At 38.7% G+C, this 23,973-nt stretch overlaps 1 protein-coding gene across 10 annotated transcripts in view; it reads left to right on the top strand.

The window, feature by feature from the left end:
- The window catches only part of PAM (peptidylglycine alpha-amidating monooxygenase), a 154,415-nt gene that overhangs the window by 17,941 nt on the left and 112,501 nt on the right, over positions 1–23,973 (top strand). The window contains exon 2 of one of the 10 annotated variants that reach the window (XM_052779049.1): positions 10,908–11,191. The exons of the other annotated variants lie outside the window; for them this stretch is intronic. The gene's annotated coding sequence lies outside the window, so the exon portion shown is untranslated. The remainder of the gene's footprint in view (positions 1–10,907; positions 11,192–23,973) is intronic. 10 annotated transcript variants of the gene reach the window in all.

Here is a 23,973-nt window from a genome sequence, read left to right as displayed (position 1 = left end):
ATCTTTTCAATTATAATAGCATATATTCAGTTATTAGTAATGAATTGACACTTAGACTGTGTCTTTGAAATTGATCTTTGAGGTAGGATTTTTGTAAGGCATTACAGTATCTGGTTACTAGTTTTATTTGAAGTTGGAGGGTGTTGTTTTATTTGTTTGGTTTTTTAATGAATGGATAGTAGTTGTCAAGAGCAGAAATTACCACTTGCTGACCTTGCTCTGCACTGCAAGTTGAAATTTCACTTGGGGCTAGATTGGCATAGTTGCATCTGAAAGTGACTTGGTTTGTTTCACAGCTGTGTTACTACTTCAGCGAAATCAAAGTCTGAACAGTTGTGTCAATCATTTACTGTGAGTATGGCCTGTTTCTTTTAAATTCTTAATGCAGTATGATGTGGGTTGACCTTGGCTGGCTGCCAGACTCCGACCCAGCTGCTCTCTCCCTCTCCCTCCTCAACAGGATGGGGGAGAAAGTAAAATGGAACAGCTCATGTGTCAAAACAAAGGCTGGGAGATCACTTGCCAATTACCATCATGGGCAGACAGACTTGACTTGAGGAAGATTAATTTAATTTATTGCCAATTAAAAATAGAGTAGCATGGGCTCTCCATAGGCTGCAGCTTCCTTCAGGGCATCTCCACCTGTGCTGGCATGGGGTCCTGCTCAGGCTGCAAGGTGGATGGATACCTGCTCTGATGAGGGGCTCTCCAGGGGCTGCAGGGGAATCTCTGCTCCAGTGCCTGGAGCACCTCCTCCTTTACTTCACTGGCCTTGGTGTCCACAGGGCTGTTTCTCACACTTTTTCCTCACTCCTCTCTTGCACACTCTGCTGTGCAGCGGTTTTGCCTTTCTTAAATACACTTTCCCAGAGGCAGCACCATCTTGGCTGCTGGGCTCAGCCATGCCCTGTGGTGGGTCCATTGAAGCCAGCTGGAACCGGCTGTGTCTGGCACGGGGCAGCCCCAGCTTCTCCTCACAGAGACCCCCCTGCAGCTCCCTGCTGCCAGCACCTGGGCCCGTAAACCCAGTAAGATTGTCAATGAAAAATCAAAACTTGATTAAAAATAACATAGATAATCCATTTTGGGGACACTTGCAGTGCCTGTTGGTTTGTATAGTCCTATAGAACGAGTTACACAGAACTAGTTAAACGGTTCAGTGTTTCCTGACTGTGTTTGCACATACATCTCTTGCAGTTGAAAATGCCTGGTGAAGGGTAAAATAACTATTAGTTTTCTTTACAGAATCGCAGAATAGTCAAGTTTGGCAGGGAGCTCTGGAGGTCATCTTGTCCAGCCACCCTACTCAAGCAAGACCACCTAGAGGACGTGCCCAGGAACATGTCCAGCTGGCTTTTGAAAATCTCCAAGGATGGAGGCTCCACAGCCTCACTGGGCAACCTGTGCCAGTGCCTGGTCACCCTCACAGGTGATTTCTTCAGTGCTTGAGCACCTCTCCCAGTCGCCATGATTGATCAAAGATTATAAAGAGTGGGCTTGCAGTGACATCAGCCTTGCTCCTTCAGCACTCATGGGCGCATCCCGTCAGGGCCTATGGATTTATATATGTCATTGGCTTAAGTATTCCCTGACTTCCTCTGTGATCAAGGGTATGTCTTCCTTGCTCTAGACTTGCCCCCTGGTGTCCTTGCCTGGGATGTGATAATGTGGTGATATTTAGTATGACATTTCCTCTCATTTTCTAACATAAAAAGAGACCAAGAGGTTGGTTCAAGTAAGGTTCATTATTTGCCTCTATGTGGACATAAAGCATTTTACACAGTAATTCAGTGGGTTTTATTTATTTCAATGGTAGTTGTTGCTGCTGTTAGCAGTATTAGCTCCTGCTCTGGGTTACCTTTTGTCTAGTATGTGAGAGAGTACAGCTGCAGTCAGTTGTCTGCCTTGGAGCAGTTTTTCTGTGTGTCAGTCTGGTGTTGATCCACAAGCAAGGAATATGCTTTTAATGAAAATGTGATATTTAGGCCAAAGCACATTCACTAGGCAGGTGAATGGGCAGTTACTTCAACCCTTGCAGCTCGTCAGCTGCATTTTTACACAGATGAGTTGCTCCTTGCCTGCTCTTCAATTTCAAACACAAGCTTTGTTTGTGTGTCCTCAAAGAATGTCCTCTGAGCCCAATTTGAACAAATATTATTACAGTCAGGATTTTTGTCTTTGATTTAACATAGCTTCCCAAAAAGGGATGGTAGCACAGACTTTGTAAAGGAGCAAACCAGTTCTCATCTTAAAAGCAATTCTAGTATCTTGCATAAGTGAATCTTCTAAGGCCATTTCCCTTGCTATGCATGAGCTGTCAGGTGTTGTTTTTTTTTTTTCCTTGCTGTTAATCCTTGAGGTGTCTGTAGCAGATCTTAAATATACATTGTTATAACTTTCAATGAACTATACCCTAGTTATCTCCTTCTTTCAAGGGAGGATTAGGGAAAATTAGATTGTTTCAGCTTAATCGCACAATATTAGATAGGATTAGGCCTGGCATATCCAATTTTGCAACTGTCATTAACTCATTTGCAAGCCACAACTTTCTTTTAGAAGTGAAGCCTGTCATGTATCTACATTTAGAAAAATAATTTATTGATTGGTAATATAATGAAACTTCAACAGTTATGTAAAATTGTCCTGGTTTCAGCTGGGATAGAGTTAACTGTCTTCCTAGTAGCTGGTACAGTGCTGTGTTTTGAGTTCAGTGTGCGAAGAATGTTGATAACACTGATGTCTTCAGTTGTTGCTCAGTAGTGTTTAGACTAATGTCAAGGATTTTTCAGCTTCTCATGCCCAGCCAGTGAGAAAGCTGGAGGGGCACAAGAAGTTGGCACAGGACACAGCCAGGGCACCTGACCCAAACTGGCCAACGGTGTATTCCATACCATGTGACGTCCCATCTAGTATAGGAATTGGGAAGTGGGGGCAGGGATTCGCTGCTCGGGGACTGGCGGGGTGTCGCAATTGCACTGCGCATCATTTGTACATTCCAATCCTTTCATTATTTCTGTTGTCATTTTATTAGTGTTATCATTATCATTATTAGTTTCTTCTTTTCTGTTCTATTAAACCGTTCTTATCTCAACCCACGGGTTTTGCTTCTTCTCCCGATTTTCTCCCCCATCCCACTGGGTGGGGGGGAGTGAGTGAGCGGCTGCGTGGTGTTTAGTTGCTGGCTGGGGTTAAACCACGACAAAAATACAAAGCAATCATGCTGCACCGTGGATGTGAAGAATGGTACACCTAGTAGGACCATACTGTGATGATACTTTGACATGAATTTTTCATTTTTATCATATTCTGTCTTCTGTAAGTTCTTGTGAGCTGTGTCAAACTGTCCTTTCTTTCTCTGATTTTGCTAAAATTTTAATGCATCTCTCTAGTATTTCTTGAGGTTCATTTTGTAGACCAAGCACAGCAGCTGCATAGGAGGTGCCCTGTGGTTTTGGGCCTCCATTAAGCGCTGTGTTGACACAGCAGCATCAGCTCTCAAATACAAATGTTGAAACTCTCGGGGGGGTGAGATATTTGGGTGTTGGTGTGGTACATGCTGCCTGAAGGAATGCCTCACACATCTTCCTCCTTTTCATCATTGGGAGCTAATAAGAGCATATTCTGTGAATTTCTGTCTCTGCTTGGGTATTAGGGGAGGAGTTCATCAGCTATTGTTGTATAGTGCTACCTGACAGTACTACTTTTCTCTAAAACAAATATATGATTTACTCAGATCTGCTAGCTCATGTTGTATGTTTAGTTAGCTCATTGTTTTGTTTCCAAGCAGTCTGTGATTGCTCATGATCTTTAGGAGTGGTAGTGTCATATCCGTTGTTTATAGTTTTGTTAGAGCTGTTTGCTCTTTGTTGGTGAAACTCAAACTGATTGTTACAGGGAGTATTTTGTTTTTATTTAAATTGGTGTTAAGGGCAAGAGTTGCATATGTTACCAGTAGATAGGGGTTTAGGATTATAACTGTGTGGGGGTTTTGTTGTTCTGTTTAAAGGAGAGCTAATACATTAGAGGGATCTTTGCTTATCTGCATGTAAATCTATTAAAAAAGGTGCTTTGTTTGAAGGCTTGTTAAAGTGCTGCTTCTTTTAGCATGCTCTGTCTTTCCAATTTACTTTAAAGAAAATCTTTTCACTGATTCTGTTTACGTTTTGTTTTCTGCACACTGCCAAAGCAAATTCCACTTAAATGACAAATCCTCATCAAAAGCAATTTTCTCTATGTTTTGTGCTCTGGCAAGGAATTATAAATTTGCATTCTTGATGCCTACGTAGGTGTATTACGCATAGGACAAAGAAATAAATCACTAATAAAACATGATGCAGTGGCAATGGGTTCTGTTTTCTTTTCATATCTGTACTTTTCTTGTTTATGTGTAAACCTTCCTGGAGAAAACATTACAGCTCTAGATATTGCTCTTGTGATTGTTTTGTGAAGATCATCACTGTAACTCATTTCACTATCCATGGTACAAATCCTTTATTTTAATTGACTAAATCAAGCATATCTGTCTTCTTGTAATAAATTTGGCCACGTTGAGTCATCTTGAAATAAAAATAAACCTTCCATCGTAATCTGTATTTGCTCACCTGTAGGGCCAAGATGGGAAAACAACTGGCAGTGTAAGGTGTTCATTTCACTGCGAAGTCTTGTCTCAGCTGAGCTAATTCAGGGAGCGTGGCTTGCCTTGCTCAGCTTGTTTACCAGATGTTCTGCAAGGCATTCCCTTGTCCTAATTAAATATTAAAGATTCCTTGATCAAAATTTACCTTTTATATTTCTGTGTAAAAGCTAGACAGGAGCTACTGGAAGACACAGAAATAACACACTCCATCTGTAAAATATCCAGTGCAGAGATTTGCCAGTTGTAAAGTGCTGTGCAACTGTAAATCACTTCAGTATGAAAACAAAGTCAGATATTCAAATCTTTCTTATATGCCCCTCTCTCAGACTTTTTGTGGTTACAGGAGAGGAGATTGTAGCCACAATGTTAAATTTTCTCATTTTTCTGTTCAGTTTGGAGTTGCTTATCTGAAAAAGTAACCCACTTAATTTGGCACAGTGGCTCTTTTATTTGTCTAATAGTGATTGAGAGTGGGAACATCTACAGCAAATAATCTACTCTTGTGCTATAAGCAGGCTGAGGTCTTTTCATAACTCATTTTGCTATATAAAAGCTAGAGGCATCTTAAAGTGTGGTGATTGTGGAAAGGTGCTTCTTCTAGAGATAAATTTCTGACTCAAGAAAACAAGGTCTGCACATGTTACTGAGACCTTTTTGAGATTTGGAAGCAGTGTAAACCCAGTATGCTCCTTGAAGTGGAAGTGTTGTTAAAGTTACTGCAGGACAGTACAGTGGAATGAGGAGTTTAAAAGAATCGGTATTTTGACTCTCTCAAGCATTTAGCTGACCCTTGGTGCACTTCAGTCAGTTCTTATGCCAGCAAAGCAGTAAAGAAATGGTGGCAGTCAATGACTGAAGGATAACCCTATTTTAGGGCAAAGCAGGAAAATTTGCTGTAAGCATTGAATGAAAAGCTGTGTTGTCATTCCATTGGCAGAGCTGCAGAAGGTATCTGATAATTGAACATGCATATATATAGCTAAGGGGGTGGAAGGAGGTTAATGTGTATTTCTTTTTCTGTGTCTCTGTGAGGAACAGTTGGACAGAGCAAGACTAACATTTTTAGGTGATGGAAAGTTGAGATTTACTTCAGAATTCTTGTCTGAAATGCAGAAATGTAGAATGAAACAGAGTTTGAACAGTAAAGAGAGCAGTCTTGGCAAATGCTTCATTTTCTGGTCTCAAACAGGGTGATGTGAACTGCTTCATCCTTACAAATATAAGTAGATACTATTGTGTGCACCGCTGTTCCTTTTAAAGAAATGTATCAGAGTTATGAGAAGTTTTGTTTTCTACAGAAAAAACTGCTTGTGTGTTTCAAGGATCCGTGTTTACAAGCATTAATTGCATGTAGGTATTGTGGTACAGTGTTATATGTAGACCTTGATCTTCAGAGCTATGCTTGAACTATAGAAAAGATCTACTGAGCATCTTTCTTCTTATATTGTTTCAAAAGTTCACATATCAATACCAGTGCCTAGGTGCATGTTGTCTGTAAATATGTTACACCATAACTATTTTAGAAGTAGTAGTATAGTCCTGTCTCTTTCTGATTTCGTTTTTGTAGTTAATCCCTGTGTATTACATAAAGTAAATTTGCCCAGAACTCTAATTAAAGGAATGCATAGACTGAGAAAAAAAGGATGTGTTCCAGACACTTAAGGGGAAAAGATTTGTGTAGCTGGAGATGGACAGAATCACCTGTTGAGAACAGAGTTGTGCTGCTGCTTTGTTTTTTTTTTCTTTCCCTTCCTTGTCTTGAGAGTGTCCTTGAAGAGATGGGTGGTGTCTGGTCATTCCAGAAGTATGTTCCCTCAGCATTACAACATTGGAAAAGATGTTTGTCATGAAGATAAGTGCAGGAATAAACAACATCTGAAAAAAAGGAAGTTGTGTTAGCATTCTGCTATTAATGCTGCTTCTGTGAAAGCCTTCTAGGACTACCCAGTTCATAATATGCTTGAAGTGGGACTGGTGCTGAATAGGAGACAGATTTGCATAGGTTTGGTAGTAGAACTGCATGAAATAATTAAAATACTTTGCTTGGCCTGTAACAGCTATATATTATTTATGTGTTTGTGCTCTGTGATATGACCAAGTTCAGGAATTGTTGCTATAGAGTAAGGAGTTACTGCTTGAGAGTACTTTCCCTCCTTTTTACCACTAGTGGTGGTGGTGATACGAATTGTACTTCTGTTTTGGCAACATATCACTGTGGAAAATTAGAGAAACCCTTCAGCTGGAGATGTACAGATATGAAATAAAACACAATGCTTTCCTAATTCAAAATGTTTTGTAATTTAATTTGGTATTCATAATCTCTTACATTCCACCATACTAATAGTATATTTTTTGTGTGTAATACCAATTTAACATTTCCTGCTTTGACAAATAACAATCTGATGGTTTTCATCAATATTCTGTCATATGGTAAATGTTCATCACTATATAAGCTGGTACTTATAGCTTGTTCTGTACCTACCTGTTTAACAGTTACTGATTTAAATGGCTTGTGCCCAAATTTCAGTATGGATGAGAAGGTAAAAGTTGCTGAAAATGCTCTGGAAAACAGTGGTAAATGTTGTGTGTGTGTATTTCTGATCTCTTTCGCAGAAATTGTGTGTGTGGGAAGATCTGCAGAAGAGATGGGAGTAAGTAGTTTGGAATGCCTCTTAATAAGAACAGGACTTCAGAATATGCTGTTGTGATTGCTTGAGCTATTCTCTTTCATTCTTTCTATTGCTGTAGAAATGAGATTCCTGGAAGATTATGGAGTGTTAGTCTAATAGTCTTAGAAGCTTAAGCATATGAGGAAACCATTACATGTGCCTGCAAAAATGAAGTCAAGATTGTTCTTCTACATAACAACCTTAATGTTTTTTAGTACTTGACTTTTTGACCTTAAGAATTTGAGTGCTGTGCTTGCATCATTATTTGCAATCCCATTTTAACCTATGCTGATATCCTAACCTTGTGCCTGTCTACAGTCATCCAAAAATATGACTGCCTTTTTTTTTTTTTTTTTTTTTTTTTTTTTCCCTTCTTCCTGCTTGGAACCCACGCTTTATTCAGCTTAAACAAAGGCTCTTAAGAAGCATGCAAAACTGTCATTTGGCATTCCCCCCCACCTTTCTTATTGATACTTGTATCTGACCTAAATTGTTTGGGTTTCTGTGGGGATTCCAAAAGGTACATTGTATATACAAACCCTCTTGGCTGACAGTATCAACTTTCCATACCAAATTAAGTCAGTGCCCGAGGAATGAACAAGCTAGTCTTTAATTTTATGTAGTTTTTAAAGTGGTCATGTGAGTTAGCTTGAGATGGAAGAGGAAGTTGTAGAATTTGCCCAGAGAAATACTTTCACATGAGATTCTACTTTGAAAAAACTGAGACTTAGCTACTAAATCAAGACCTCTGAGATGATGGATTTATTTGATTTATTTATTATTACATCCTCTGAGGGGACGGATGTAATTTACTAGATATGTCAGATACTGTCTGTTCCTTCGCTTCCCAAAACAGAAGGGAGATTGTGAGAAAGGTGTTTTGGATAAATGCCTCTTTAAAAGCTGTATGTGTCATCTAGCAATTTAAGATTATGTAAGTTTTCATCCTTTGTAACTACATTTTCAACTTTATAGTCAAGAGATTAGTGCTTCAATTCTAGAACAAGCTTTTATATTTGGCTTCAGGCTGATCTATTTAGGTTTGGGTGTTTTTAAATTTTTTTTTTTTTTTAATTATTCACTTGAGAATGTATTGGAGATGGTAAACACCCTTGCATTTTTCACAGCATGGCTTTAGAAGAAGTTTCACTGTTAATATTGCTGTGGCCGTTTTGACTTTTAGGCTTCCTAACAAGAGCTAACTAGCTTGTTATGTCAATCTCTAAAGGTGGAGTTGGAGGGAGCAGAGTGGGTACAATTTTCTGCTTCTGTTGAGCTACTATTTTGAGCTGCTATTTGTCTCTATCTATGCATCCACATAGATGAGTGCTGTTAGTGTCCTTTAGGGACCTAATACATGTCTGAAGAGAGAATCAACAAAAAACCCCACCTAGTTATGTCTTTCTACATTGCTGCAGTTAGAGGGAACTTATTTGAGTTGTATATATAACTTTATGATAAAGACAATTCTCCAACTGTTTTCTACTTCTGTTCTTTACCTTTTCTTTTCCCTAAAGTGTGCATACCATTATATGCATAAAGCAACACAGACTGTGATGGAGAGCAATACACTTCTTTGTACCTTAGATCGATAGTTTTGAAACCAGGTGTGTGTGCAGAAAGTTTGCTATGAAAAGCAGTCTATGTATGTGAAGTATCTGAGGCATTTTGCACTTGTATTTGAAAAAGGGGCCACAAAGTGTGCTGCTTTTTTTTTTTTTTTTTTTTTTTTAAAAAAAAGATGCAAAATCTAGCTGGCAAGATTTGTCATGTTGAATGACGACTAACTGTGGAAGTGGTTGGCCCAGCAGCATTCTTAATCTCATGATCGGGGTTTTCAACCTAACTTTGGAAAGTGCAGCTTCTTTGCAAGGGTTTGATTGATGTTAGAATTGAAACAATGACATTCATTAAACAACCAGTTTACAGCAGCTCTTCTAGACACTCCAAATCGTGCAAATCCTAACTAACTGTGTGTCTAGAATCTGTGTGTGTAGGTAGGAAGCAGACATCAGCCTTCTGCATAGGAGGTGATGTTGATTTCCTTAGAAATTTTTGTATTGGTAGGCTGCAGTCTAAACAGAACTATGCATGTTTTAATCAGCTCCTTGTACTCTGAGTGACAGTGGTTCATAATGAGGTCAGGTTGCTGGCCATACAGTTCAGCATGGTATGCTATGTTCTTTTCCCACATAATACGGAGTATGAACTGACTGTCTCAGCTATGATGTAAAAGAACTTGTGTAATGAATCATCCTATGAACTACTTTTTTCTTTGGAATGGGTTTTCCAATGAAGTTTTTAGACTGCTAAGTATTATAGAAATTAATGAAAGCACTGTGGTGTTACACTTGCAAAATTTAATGTATTGGTACATTGACAACTACGTGTGGGTTTTGGTTGGTTTGGGTTTTTTGGTTGATTTGTGGTTTATTTTGTTTTGTGGGTTTTTTTAAAATATCTAACAGTTGTGGGGAGGGCGAGGTTAGGATTAGATTGCAATAGAAACTGTCAAAGATTACCCAATAATCTGATCTTCAAGGGAAAAATAAAATTAATTTGGAGATTCTAACTTACAGCTTTGAGCCAAACCCAATAGATAAAATGATTGATTCTGTCTTTTCTGGGGAAATAGTACGCTTCTAAAAGAAGAACTGTTAATTGATTGTGCTGCTCAGGCGGAACATTAGCTGCGGAAATGACCAGTAAGGGGAACTTGAGTGCCTAGAGAATTCAGAACTAGAGTGTCTGCATCATTGTTCTCCAATTTTTATCATATTTGTGTTAAAGCAGTGAAACTGATTTCACAATAACCCTATCATAGTTAAGCCAGACCTACAGACAGCAATTTCCTCCCCAGCATGCCCTTAGCAATTGAAAACCCAAACTTGTTGGAACTAAAAGCTAAAGCCAATGTGACTTGGAGGTTTCTTTGGTCCTTTTTCCCTTTCATCCCCTACACTTCCATTTTGGTTTTGTGTAATTCAGATTGGGTCATTCATCTTGTGGTTATTCTTTAGTTTTGAAAAAACAAATAAGCCTCAGCTGAGCTATTTGTATGCAAAATGCAGAGATAATACTGCAGTTTTCTGGAAAGCATAGCCAAAACTTCTTTTTCAGTTACCTGTTGGCCATATCATGTCACCGCTGGTAATATTTACTTAGGCTTTGTCCTTCATAAGTGGTGTATTGGCAGATAGTCATTGAAGTTGAGACAGACATGATACTAGGATAAATACCTCATTGTGCAGCATGTCAGTTTATATTGTACCTGAGTCTTAGTATTAGGACTTTAGGTTCTGTCGTGATCAGTCTTTGACCCTCTGGTACAGAAGAACCCTCTATATTTAAAACTATGCCATGACATGAAGAAGGGAACATCTCAACGTGATAGTATCAACGTGTGCAAATAGAGAAAACAAAATACAAATGCTTATAAAATTGCTACCTGACAGTATTACTTCTTGACCTGTGACTCCTGGCAGATCTTGCAGATGTCAGAAAATTTCATTAGTGGATTCAGGCTATGACACTTGTCATTTAAAAAGTCACATCACAATTAATAGATTCAGGATTCAGTGATTTTTTTTTTTTTTCTGCAGTGTCACACTCGTTGCTTCTGTGACAACCTTTATTTTCTTCTGAGCAAATGGAAGCCCAGTAGCACGAACCTCAGGAAGTTGTTAAGCAATTAAAGGCTTCTCTCTCTCAGCACATTGCATGGTTACCATAGTATCCTCTGCCTCCAAGTCTTTACTGATGATGTCAGTATGCATACAGGGGCTATTCACTGCACCTACACGAAGATGATTCAGCCCTTGCTAAAGAGCATCTCTCCATATGTTCTATTATCTAGTGTCATTTTAGGAATTCATGAGACTGGAAGGTAAGTGGCTTTTGCCTCACATTTAATAATTTTTATGTATCCTTGCACTGTGAGGTGTCAGGATTGCTTTTTTTAATCCTCTCTTGCATTGTTCACTAAATGCATAAAGTGTGGTTTAGCTGAACCGATTGCATAGCTTATATAATTTAAACTTGGCAAAGTCTAGCTAATCTTCAACAACGTGAAAAGAAAGCAAACTAAAAATTCCTGAAGTTAAAAACTGGTTTTTTTGAGTAATTAGAGGTTTTTTACTAATTATAATTCCCAGAGCTTTTTTTTTAATCATAAGAAGAGAACAGAAATTATGTAATGGGAGCATTACCTGAGAGAAAAATGTTCAAGCTTTTTTAATTAAAACAACAAAAATTAACCCTCAACTCACATTAGCTTTTCTTTTTTCTTGTCTTCTTTGTGTGGGTAGTAGAACAGTAGATGAACATACTCTCATGCAACTATTCGCCATGCAATTTTATTTGTATAAGGAAATGAGAATTCTTACTGAAATCTACTGTTATTCTTTAGGAGAGCAGAGGTTCTGTTGTTTATCTTGACTAGTGGAAAAACATAATAAAACACTGGACACTGGAGGAACTGATTTTAGGAGAAACTCAGAGGACTCCTGCGCATTTTGGCCTTGCAAGCTAAGTTTATTTGTAAGCCTGAGATGCTAAGCTGTTAACTGTTTGGTTTCACAGTTGGAATTTTTCTCCTTCTCCCAGTCCCCTTCCTGCATTGCTTTAGATTACTGTAGTTGCAAATGGCCATGCCCAGTATATGAAGTGTCTGATTCTGTCTTCTACCAAAACAACAAAAAAACACCCCAAAACAAAAAAACCCAACCCTGCAGGAGCTAAGCTGCAGAACTATACTAAATGTCCTTTTTAAAGTTGTCTTTTAATGCCTTGTAACTTCATTTTGGGTTTATTGTATTTTGATTTCTCTACCCTGAAAACTCCGCAAGGTTTTACCTATAAAAAAATCTATGTATTTAATACTTAAAAGTAGAAGAATTTTGGGATGGGGGTGGGGAATGCGGAAAGAGCTATTAGTGTAAATGGAAACAAATTTGTAAAAAGGGAGTTTGGTGTTGCAGGAAATTCTACATTATGACAGTATGTTTTGTACAAGCCCACCAATTTACCACTCCCACCACCACCCCCTTAAGTATACAGTATGCAAATAATTTTTCTTCCCCTCTACCTAAGTCTTTTTTGGGAATGGGGTCCTTTACTGACATTTCTTAAGCTACGTGCTTAGTATGCACTGACTAATAAGACACTTAGGCAGTCTAATGCTACATGCAAGATGAAATGTGGAAATACTGTTAATCACAATAGACATGATGTATTAGAAGAATGAGGAAGATAGTCTCGTGACAATATTATGGCTTTTTGAATATTTTTAAGTCCATGTAGACTGAGGATTTTTTTCTTTCTAGTACAAAGATATATGTGGTATTTTTTCTCTACTTGGCTGCCTAGCTATTAGTTTGGATATTAATATAGAGAAGAATAATATTTGGGGTAAACTGAAGAAGCCAACTACCCTTCCAATGCTGATATCTATTAACTTTCATGTTTAATACTTATAAAAAAAGAAAAAAAAGTCTGTTTATGTATTAAATACAATCTCTCATTGGTCACAGTGTACTCCTTTATTTTATGTCTTTAGGAGTTGTGCATCTTTTCTGTTTTAATCTGGAAGGTTACCTAGCAAGAAAGGACAACAAGAAGCATAAAATGTCCAGGAACGGAATATTTAAGTATATTAACTATTAGAATTTGAATTAGTTTAAAGTTGCCTTCCAGGATTTTGGGGTAAAAAACCACCAACCCTGAGAGTTCTATAGTCAGAGCTTTGAAACTGCTTTGGTTAAATGTCAGAGGTTTTATATAATTGTACAGAAGAAATCAAGAATAAAGATCCACTCATAATTTCCTGTCCTGAAAGCTCTGGAAAATGAGCTAATTCTCAGGATGTTGTCATTTTCCTGTTGAATTTCATTTGAGCAGTTCCATGTTATGTGAATAATGAACCATATTTCAAGTTGTGTATATGTGTTGGTTGTCTCATGTAGCTTCTCATGAAGTTGAGAAGCTTGATGGTGGGCTTAAATGCAGACAAGATTATGATCCCAAATAGTAGGAATACTATTTTTAAGCCAAAAACTTTTAGAAGACAGGTGAAGATTTCAGTTGGGAAAAAGATGCCTATCTGGAGTACATGTAAATGGAACAGACTGTGTATACAGTGGTGATTTGCAAATCAAGTCATCATATATATGAAAGAACAAACTGAATGCTTTGAAAAAAGTAAAGTCTTATTCTTCAAAACAAAATCATATGCTAAATTTATCATAAATCAGTGTAATTGTCACTTTCAAAGTAAAAATTAATATGATGTTTTATCGTAGAAAGTGTAACCCGTTTATCTTTCCTGAATAAACACTTTAAATGTGCAAAAAGAAATACTTTACATACAAACATAAATACTTCATCTTTGCCAGTACAGTTACTCACTAACATTGAATACCAGCTGTATTTAAATGTAAATGGACCCTGTTCCAGCTGCAAGTCAAAGTTAAATATAACTACATTTTGGAAAGTTGTTAAAATGAGCTATTGATTCCAAATATCTTACTCAGATAGAAATGGAATTTATACTTCTACCCTATTGAATCTAGATATTAGTAATTACTTTTGTAACATACTTAACCCCTGAAGCGCAATTAGCAGTTTCAAGTGTTATTTTTCTGTAGTATGTGCTAGCAGCAATGACATTTTTATAATTTTTAGGATTGTATTTCTTGTCCCAAAAGACACCATTGTATTAATTATCTTTTTTATGGTTGTATTTTCTCTGAAGCATGCACATTTGATTTTAACTACGGTCCCAATTAATAGGAGCATACTATGAATCAACTTGAAGTTGTTAAAATGACAATTAGCTATTGATTGTTACTTCCTAAATTTGCTTTTAAACTGCTTTGATTGTGTTCTTTTGTGGATGCAAACAATGTTACACGGTTATCACTGAATGGAAACAAAGGTGGTTTTTTATTTAAAAAAAAAAGTAATTTTGGTCATTGGAGAGAATTTGTTGAAGAATGGTATCGTAAAGGCTAATGATGCAACCACAGATTATTGACAGTTTACTGATGATTTGTGTACATAGATGGAGATTAAGTTCAGTTCTAGTTAATTTTAATTCTTTATAATTATATCCTGAGCAGTTCTTTAAGTGACTTTAAAAAAGCAAGGAAAAGTAAGCTGTGTTCAGCTAGTGGCAGACACCTGGCAGTTCCTGTGTGGGAGGAAGCCTGATTTTATATTTTTCTTCTCTTCAGGAGTTCTTTCATCCTGGCACAGGAGGAAGAGTGAAATTCTGTACCCATTGAAAACTATTTAGTGTTGTTTTGGGGGAGCAGTTGTAAGAAGTTTTTTTTTACTTCGGCACATTAGACACAACCATCCAGTGAGTAATACGTGTAGCAAAGGAATAGTGATTGTCCAAGGTACAGCTGTTTCTTTAATGATTCTTTCTGTCTAATGACATAGCAGTAGTTTGAGGTTGGGGGGTTCTTTTCTTCTTCTTTATTTATAGGCTTTTTTTCCCCACCAGGGCTTTTGACTCTATGTTCAGATTCCACATACAAACAATTTGTTACAGAAACAAGACTTCTGTTTGTTCTTCCACTATAATTCTGTTAGGTCATTTATAGGGGTGCATGTTTGCATGTACACTATTTGCATTTTAATTCTTTTAGAGGTACTTGAGATCTTCTGTTACAGTGGTGTCATTAATCATTGGCATGTTTTCTTCATTCTGAGCAGAAAACAAGCAGGATTATAGGAGGAATGAGGGAAAGGGTAAAGGCTACTTTAAAAAAGGAAACATGCCTTTTTCAAGTCTGTAATACTGGCCATACAGAAGGATGTTACAGAATTAGAGGGAGTTTCAAAAGGATGTTGAGAATGAAGAGATGGAGATAATTACCTTAAAAATGGACTGAAGGGGAAGTTATTAAAGAAAAATATGCTTGAACAGGGCAAATTGGGAACCCTTTCTCTTTCTATTCTATAACAAGAAAACAAGCTTTGGTAACCTAATGCTAATAAATTTTGGTAATGTTAAGTCAATTCAATGTCTGGCTACTGCTGAAAAGAGTGGTCTTGCTCTTGCTTTCCTGGGCCTCACTCTCCTGGTGCTCTTCTCTCCCTACACAGCAGTCATAGGGTGAGTTCATCGAGCTGGCTGATGCAACAGAAACCTAATCTGTAACAGAATAAATGGCTTTTCCACCAAATTAGCGAGATAGACCTATTCCACTTGGCTATGGACTCACAAAGTCTGTCACAGTAGAGAAGACAGGATCAACTACCCTGCGGAGCATGAGCTCTGAGCACACCCTGCTTTATTAGCTTAGCCATAAAGTGGAACCATACCCTAAAACTGTGGTGGGCTTTTATGGGATTTTTAAAACCTCTCTGTTCAAACACAACTGTGAAATAGAAGAGCCAGTTGACACAGGAGATTTTAGTTAGTTGATTTAGTTGATTTAAATGGATGGTTTCTGAATGTTTTCCCTAAAATTCAGGAGAGTTACTATTCAGATAGAAGTCTTAGATAAATTTTTTACCTTGTTTGAACAAGGGAATTCAGTTCAAGATCTGACATCAGGAGTGTGCTGTTTTGAAATGATTACACCCCCCACCCCCGCTCCCCAAATCTTTCAAGCAAGGGCAGGGTAGAAGATCACTACAGCAAGATTAATGTTAATATTTATTTTCTATGTGTTTGATTAAAATCTGAAGTATTAGGTTATGTGATAAAAGGTGGTCTACACACCCACAAAGGAGTAGAGAGACAAAGGTAGGTGGGAGAACCTGAGTAACATCCTTCCCTGGCTGTGCCTGGACCCTTGACAGGAGCCATCAGCACATCAAAAGCATGGTCTCCACAAACCCAGAAGAGCACAAAAGCACAAAGGTAGGCAGTGGGGGGTACCCCAAATTAGGGGCTCAAAGGAGGGATACACACTGTCTGGGAACCCTCCCAGGGCTGTGCCAGCAGAGTCTCAGCTCCAGTGTCTAGCTGCGAAACCCATCAAGATGAATAACACAGGAGCACCTGACGGGAGTTGCTGCCCAGGGGTATGGGACACATTATGGGATGCAAGTATTTGGGGTTTGCACAAAGCTGCTTATGAGATGTGTAGGAGAGGAACCAAAGGCAGGGAAAGGGATGGACTGAGATGACCTGAGGATGGACAAGGGTGGGAAAATAGAGGGGTGAGGGGTTAAAAAAGGGCCAGTCATGTGCAAATAGTGTGCTGGTCACTACACTTGTCTGGCCATGCCCTGCACCTGGCCAGCGCAGTCTGTCCTGTCTACTTGTTAAATTCCTTTCTAACTCTTTCCCTGGTGAGGGCTCTGTTCTGTGTGCACACGTGTGCATGGGGTCCAAGTGCAGCCACTGGGGTCACAGCACAGGTTGGAGGGACCACATGTCAATGGTGCAGGGGCTGGAGAGACCAGAGTGAGTGGATTTGAGTGCCAATAACTGGAGTGGGATCTTGGGTCATGGGGGCCTGTGTGGCCCTGGCACCAGCAACTGGAGCAAGTATAGGCGTGCGAGTGGGGATATGATGGCTAGCAAAGGTAAAGCCAGACTAGCTGGTGAGTAGGTGAAGTGGACTGGGAGCCAGATGTTTGTGCCTCTAAGGACAAGACCAAGGGAGGAGCTGGCTAGTGAGGGGACCAGGAGGGTGCCAGCCAGCTGCCAGACAGACTGCAGGTCTGGGGTTCTCCAGGGGTGAGACCTGCTGTTGTGGGTCTCAGTGGGTGAGACCACAGGGGGCTGGCTGCTGGGGGACTAGGGGAGTCTCAGCCAGCTCTGTATGTCTGTGTGTGCATGAGTGAGACTGTGCCAGCAATGGGAGCGTGCCTGTGGCCTTGGGGGCTTGTATGTCCAGATGCCAGCAACTAGGGAGACTGGGATCCAGAGACCAGCTGCTGGGCAGACTGAGGGTCTGAGGCCAACTGCTGGAGAGACCCACATTGCATATACTGAATCTTCTCATCCAGTGGACCTCCATCCTGCTTAGCCAGAGGGGAGTGGGATGAGGTTGTTGGCGCTCTTTGTGTCTGTCTGTCTGATGTGTGTCGCTGGCCAAGTGTATAATTATTATATGTGGTATATACACGTGCTTTGTGCACGTGTGCTTAGTGGGAATACCTGCTTAACTTCACTATGGTTGGACATGGGGACAGGGAGCTGTGGCTGCCTTGCCTTTCTTGGCTAGCTCAGTCTGGCCAGATTTTCCCCTAACACAAAGTTTTAAGCTGTTTTGCATAGTTATATCTTTAAAGCATGGAGCTTCCACCTTTTTTCCATATAAGTTAATTATAATGGAGGAAATGCGTAGTCTTTCGGAATCAATCAGTGATGTTTACTCAATTGCCTCCTGTCTCTTACGACATTATTTGTACATCTGTATGTGGAGTGGGGAGATGAAGGCCATAAGGCTTGTGCTTTAGTCAATAGAAGAAAAATTGTGCCCTAATCGTGCTAAGATTTGCTGACAGGATATATGTAATATTTTTAGTCTTGTCAAAATAAATGAAATTACTTAGAGATAAGCAGTCATTTAATTCTGTAAGATTGGATCATTTAATCAGGAGGGCTACAAATGTACAAAAATCTATATGCAACAGTGGTGTGTCTGGGGTTTTTTTGCATTATTCCAAAAATCTCCCTTCTGCTGTGCCCCTGAGATGTAGAATTTATCTTCTGTATCTGTATGAAAATGAAGAACAACCTGCTAAAATCCTTTTAACTGGCTTTCTTTTAAGCACCTTTTGTCTGGAACCATGTGTACAGGTTTGTCTAAATGTGTGTAAAAAAATGATAATAAACCAGGCAGAACTGGTAGTTAGAACTGGTATTCTCCTGAATGAATTCCTCAGGTTCTGGGATTTTTATAAATACTTCCAGTCCATATTGACTGGTAACCTGTTTTCATTCCACTAGTGTATTGATTTCCAAAATTATGTTCTCCTGTTGTAAAAATACTGCTTTCTGGTCTTGGGAATATTGTGATATCCTGTAAATATGATTATTTTGCAATGGTGGGTGGCTTAGGTGATAGTTCTTTAAGAAGAAAAACTATAAAGGCAAATATACAACAAAAATAATAGTGTACTAAGAAAAGCATTTTAGCATTCTGTAGAGCTTGTGTTATCCTGAACTGGCTATTTTGTGTCTGCCGTGTTTATCTACAACACCTAATTCTGGAGAATTTTTTAAAAGGTGAAAGAATCCCTTGACAGTATCTAGCTTGTTCTGCATGAGGGGGAAGTAGGATTTCACTGATACATTTTTTTTGTGGGGGGGGATTTTATTTTGGGCTTGTATAGTTTTTTGCTTTTATTTTGGTTTTGAAGCCCCCTGTTCCATATCCCCCAAGTTGCAGTGCTGTTGGTTGTTTTTTTTTTCCTGAATAAAAGTCAAAATTATGAAGCCACACAATTATTTTGCCTTCTTGCTCTCAATCTTTTGACTATTTAACCTCAGAATAGAAGCAGTGCTGTGCATCTAGCAGAGGCATTAAATTATGATTCAATTAAGTACCGCTGTTCCTGCAGTTCCATCATGTATTACCTCAGAAAGGTTGTAGATGAGGGTTGGTTTTTTTTTTTTTTCCCCTTTTTTTAAAATAAACCAGTGGTATCATTTTCAATGCAGTACAATTAATATCAGGGTAAAAGGATTTCAGTTGGAGGTGCTGCAATAATCTTGGCTGAAAATAAATTACGTTGACTTAAGTGAAAGCTGCACAGTTTATACTGGGAGTGAATTTGATTTTCAGTTTTCTGAATGTAAATCTGTAAGTAGTTTACAATGGGAAGGAGTGGGAGTCAGAAGGGAGCTTTAAGTCCAGAACTAAACCAGACTGGGTTTCTGCAGGAATGAAAGTGTCTTGGATCTCTGCAATATTTCTGTGTCTGACTTCCATTACTTATAGAGCAAGTCCAGTAGCTTATTTCTCTCTCTCTTTTTTTTTTTTTATTTATTTGAGTTGAGTTGAGTGATAGAATTAGGCTGATGAATCTTTTTTCTTGATGGTATGTAGGGAGTCTCTTACCAACTGTTTGTGTCCTTACAACACACGTGAAAGAAGCTTTAGTGAATGAGGAGCATAGTGGATCAGTCACTCTTGTTCCTTAAATGCTTCAGCTGCAGAGAAACACTGCCGCTGGGCTAGTGAAGAAGGATCAGATTGCTACGATGAAACCAGTACTGTTAGAATCACTGTACTACTTTTAGTCTTCTGTTTTTCTTTAATTAAACATTTAACGTAACGTGAAGGCTTTGAGGGCTTTTGCTTTATCAGTAAAGACATCCATGAGAAGAGCACTGTAGTTTATTCTGTAGTGCTTTCTTTCAGAACTGCACTTAGGGAAGTGACACATGGATTTGAAGGGCAGGAAAGGAGAAAGTTCTTCAGAAAAGTAGTGTAGAACTTCAGTGTTGCAGTGACTTGGTGTTTAAAGTGGGCTTTATAGTCAGTCATGAAGGAACATAAGTTTCCTTGAGGTTCCCCTGAGTACCCTGAGATCTGAAGAGTTGTGAAGTACTCATTTAGTAGTATGCCATTCCTCCCTCTCCTACTTGGAAGGACCCTACCTGGAAACAGGGATGCCTCAGGGGTTCCCTGGCTGACAACTCTGAGACTGGCTGCACTGCCACCTCAGAGTAATCGCTCCTATAGACCTTTTGGATGTGATGACTGTTTTGTGCATGACTGGAGCAGGCTGGGGTGCGGTGCTTTTTTATGCTTCCCCCCTTCCCTCCATGCAGCTGAATTTACTAAATAATGAGTGAATGGGAGTTTACTTAAGTAGGTATTTGCAACATACACTTTAACAGAAAGCTGTTTTTTTCAGGAAGCTGTTTAGCTTTCTCTATATTTCAATATTTTAACCTTTTTCTCTGCAAACAGTGCACAATGGCAACTCATGCGTAACCTTTATTTAAAAGAGTTTATCTTGTAATGTTACAAAATAGTGGAGCCATTGGGGGTATAATGGATGGTTTTGCTATAGTAATTAAAACACAGATGGAGCTCGTAACTGAAGTTTATTTGAACGGCAGTCAGTGTTACTTGGTGCTGAACATAAGCACCATCTGCCTTCAGCCTGATTGAAAGGGTGTTCTCAGGAGAATTTTTTATGATTATCATGAGGTAATTTTAACTTCTCTGCTTAGCAAAATATCTATCTCCTGCCAGAAGATACTAAAGATAATTGGAAGACAAATCTACACTGTTGGGTAAGACAGAAATTTTAGGGTTGTAGTATTTACTAAAGTGACAGTTCTTAGTCATGTCAGTAACATGATCAGTAACTTTTTTTTGAACATTTAGTGTCCACTGTTGCATCAAGTAAATGGTGAGTTTGTAATACAATAAAATAACAATGAGAATGTTTCCAATTTTAGGCAATGCCATGGACTACTTTTTGTAGATTTTCCTTAAAAATTTTTTTCATTCCACAGATAATATATTGTAAAATTTGGAATTTATCACCAGAAAAGAACTTTTCGGGGTTTTTTGAGATAATTTAAGATCAAATTTAGACTGAAAAAATCTGTATAAACATTTACTTGTTTTTTGGTTGTTTGGTTGTTGGTTTTTTTCTGCCCAGTAGGGAACGGACTTAGTTGTCCTTAAACTTATCCCTTGTCAGGTTTTTTTTTCTTATTCTCTCATGTAGTCAAATCTCAAGTTTTGTTTTACTATGTAATATAAAACCTTTCTGTCCTTTTTGTGCTTTCCTGGACATCCTTAAAAATGGGTGTTAAGTAGAAACAATTCAGTCATGTCTATTAGAGCTGACAGCCTGAGACAAAAGATCAAAGTCAACGGTGAAGTATTCATGCTTTTCATTTCAAGCAAACACTGAATTAACTCAAGTACAATGTTTTAAACTTCAAAAGTAACCATTTCTTTGCTGATCAAAGCAGACACAAAATAGCCACTGTAGGCAGAGGTTCAAACTGTTGGGCTGCAGTTTCCCTGTTTGAAATGCAGTTGGTTTTACAGATTTTAGCTTGTAAGTAAGAGTAGTCTGCTATCTGGGCTGAGAAGCCAGAACTGTTTGCTCAGGCAGCTTGATTTTCTCAACTCAAAACATGTTCATGACCATCACAAGCTGTGGAAATTAAAGCAGTGTTTGCTGTTTCTACTGTTCTTTCTTACAGTGTAGCCCAGTTTTCAAAATGGGCTGAACTTAAAAATACTGACGTATTTAACTGGGAAAATCCTCCACTCTGCTATAAAGATTAGGTGGCTTCTTAAAATTAAAATTGCTGCTTGCATTTTTTTAATTTGGGCTTGTTGAGTCTGCTGACAGACTGCGTTATTTAGTTGCAATCTCTGTTTTCTCTTTTCAGTCAGCACAAAGCTGCTTAATTTTACTGCCCTGCTGGAGCTTACCTCTTTCCTGTCCTGCTGGGGTAGGCCAAGAGCTCTGTGCACAGTTGGGAAGGAGCTTGCCTAAGTTTGAACAAACTGCTACTTAAAAACAAACAGAATACAACCAAAAAAACCTCTTCAGTGAATTCAGCTAACTGCTATAAGGATGAAGATGTTTCTATTGTCTCAGAGGCACCATACACAAGCATTTAATTTGTTATGGGTGAAGTACAACAGGGTATGGAAAAAAAATCTGTGATTGCTGACTTTTAGTGGGAATAGTTATAGCTATCAGTGAAACAGTTTTGAACATGTTTGTTCTGGTAAGACTGTTTAGAATGAGAAAACAACTTGACCTTTTTTGAACATATTTTGAAAAGTAGTCTTTGCATCGCTTGTGTAAATACATAAACTTTTATGAATAACTTATGAAAGATTTGCTTTATAAATCTAGTTTTTTTCAAAAGAAAGTTGTCAGATTTTAATTTGTCAATTAATTTTATAGGCATTATTTATTTGCTGACTCTTAGTTTGTACAACATTGACTGACAAACCTGGAGGCAGGGCTGCTACTGAATACCTGGTTTCCCATTACGTTTGATAATGGATTTTTATGACTACTTTGTTTTCTGTCTTTAGAACCAGCAAATGCTTCACAGGAAAGCAAACTTCAGATACACACTGCATCTATTTTCAGAGCAGTGTCTTGGAAGGCCAGTTGTAGTTGATGTCTTTTTGCTTAACTTTCTGAAACTGGATGGTAAGAAAGCACATGGTGCAAATATGCTTCAGTTTAAATCTGTTGTCTGCAGCACGTCAGCAGTAGCTGCTGAAGCCCCCTGGAAAGCTGTCAGGCTTTCTGTTTGGTACTGCCAGTTTTGTGGCTTTTAACTGTGCAGTGATAAATATAGCTTATATTAACACAGCTGTGTGTTTTGGTTTTTTGGCTTCACAATGATCATCAAATTATATCGGGCCTCTCTGACTGCTAAATAATGTAAGAATATAGAAAATCTTTTTCTTTGCAGCTTAATGCAGAATCTGATTTGATTCTCTTTAGGCAAAGTACAGTGCCAAGACTGATAAGTGATGCAGCTGTTCTGTCATGTTATACATCCGATACAAAATACCTATGAAAGTACTGGATAAGTAATTAGAGATTAAATAGAATTGCCTATTTTGAGAAAGGGATGAATAGGAAAATTCAAACATGTGGGGAAAGCAAGAAACTATATTAGAGCCAATTCTACCTGTTCTTATTAGAGAATGCTTGCAGTATCCTGTGTTTCTGTCTTCCTCTTTCAAACCTTAATGGCAATTTCTTCAAAAGTATTAAAATCTGTTAAAACTGTTTGAAAACAAATTTGAGATGACTCAGCTGCTAGACATGAATTCTGGAAAGTTCTGCCATGTGGTGGGTATGTGGCAAGGAAATGAAGATCATCTTCCGTCTAGCGGTTATGTTAAAAGCACGTGAAGAGTACATGCAACTTAACAGCGTTAGGGATTTTTGCTGTGCCACCTTTATTCTGCCTACATGGTCTTCCTCTGCACTGCCCAGCTCCTTCACTTCTGTAGAAGTTAAGCTCTGTCTTTGCAGCTGTCTCCTTATTTAACTGCCTTTAAAAGGAGCATGGAGCCTGAGTAAAGAACAAAGCAGTCTGTGGCCGCTGTGAGGCATCTGGTTCCAGGCATAATAGTGATACTGGTGCCTGCTGCTTCAAAATTGCTTCTTTCCACTTGGTCCAGATAGTTTGTTGTACTTCAGCAGGTTGCTTGTAGGAAACTATAGCTCTGTGACACATTGTGAGATTTTATTGATGTATTTTGTACAGTTACAGCACTAATAAATAAAGCCTATGCCTATGATTGAAATCCCATGCAAATACAGTGCAACGATGCAGCTCAGGCTTCTGGCAGCCTGATGCAGTTTGTTTCGTGGTGCTTGCAGAGCAAGACATTGAGGTGCTGGAGCATGTCCAGAGAAGGGCAGCGAAGCTGGTGAAGGGTCTAGAAAACAAGTGCTATGAGGAGCGACTGAGGGAGCTGGGGTTGTTTAGCCTGGAGAAAAGGAGGCTGAGGGGAGACCTTATCGCTTTCCACAACTACCTGAAAGGAGGTTGTAGTGAGGTGGGTTTTGGTCTCTTCTCCCAGGTAACAAGCCATAGGACAGAGGAAATGGCCTCAAGTTGTACCAGGTGAGGTTTAGATTGGATATTAGGAAAAATTTCATTACTGAAAGGGTTGTCAGGCATTAGAACAGGCTGCCCAGGGAAGTGGTGGAGTCACCATCCCTGGAGGTGTT

Source organism: Harpia harpyja, chromosome Z, assembly GCF_026419915.1.
Source record: "Harpia harpyja isolate bHarHar1 chromosome Z, bHarHar1 primary haplotype, whole genome shotgun sequence".
Taxonomy (NCBI): Eukaryota; Metazoa; Chordata; class Aves; order Accipitriformes; family Accipitridae; genus Harpia; species Harpia harpyja.
This window is presented reverse-complemented; position numbering and strand designations above follow the sequence as displayed.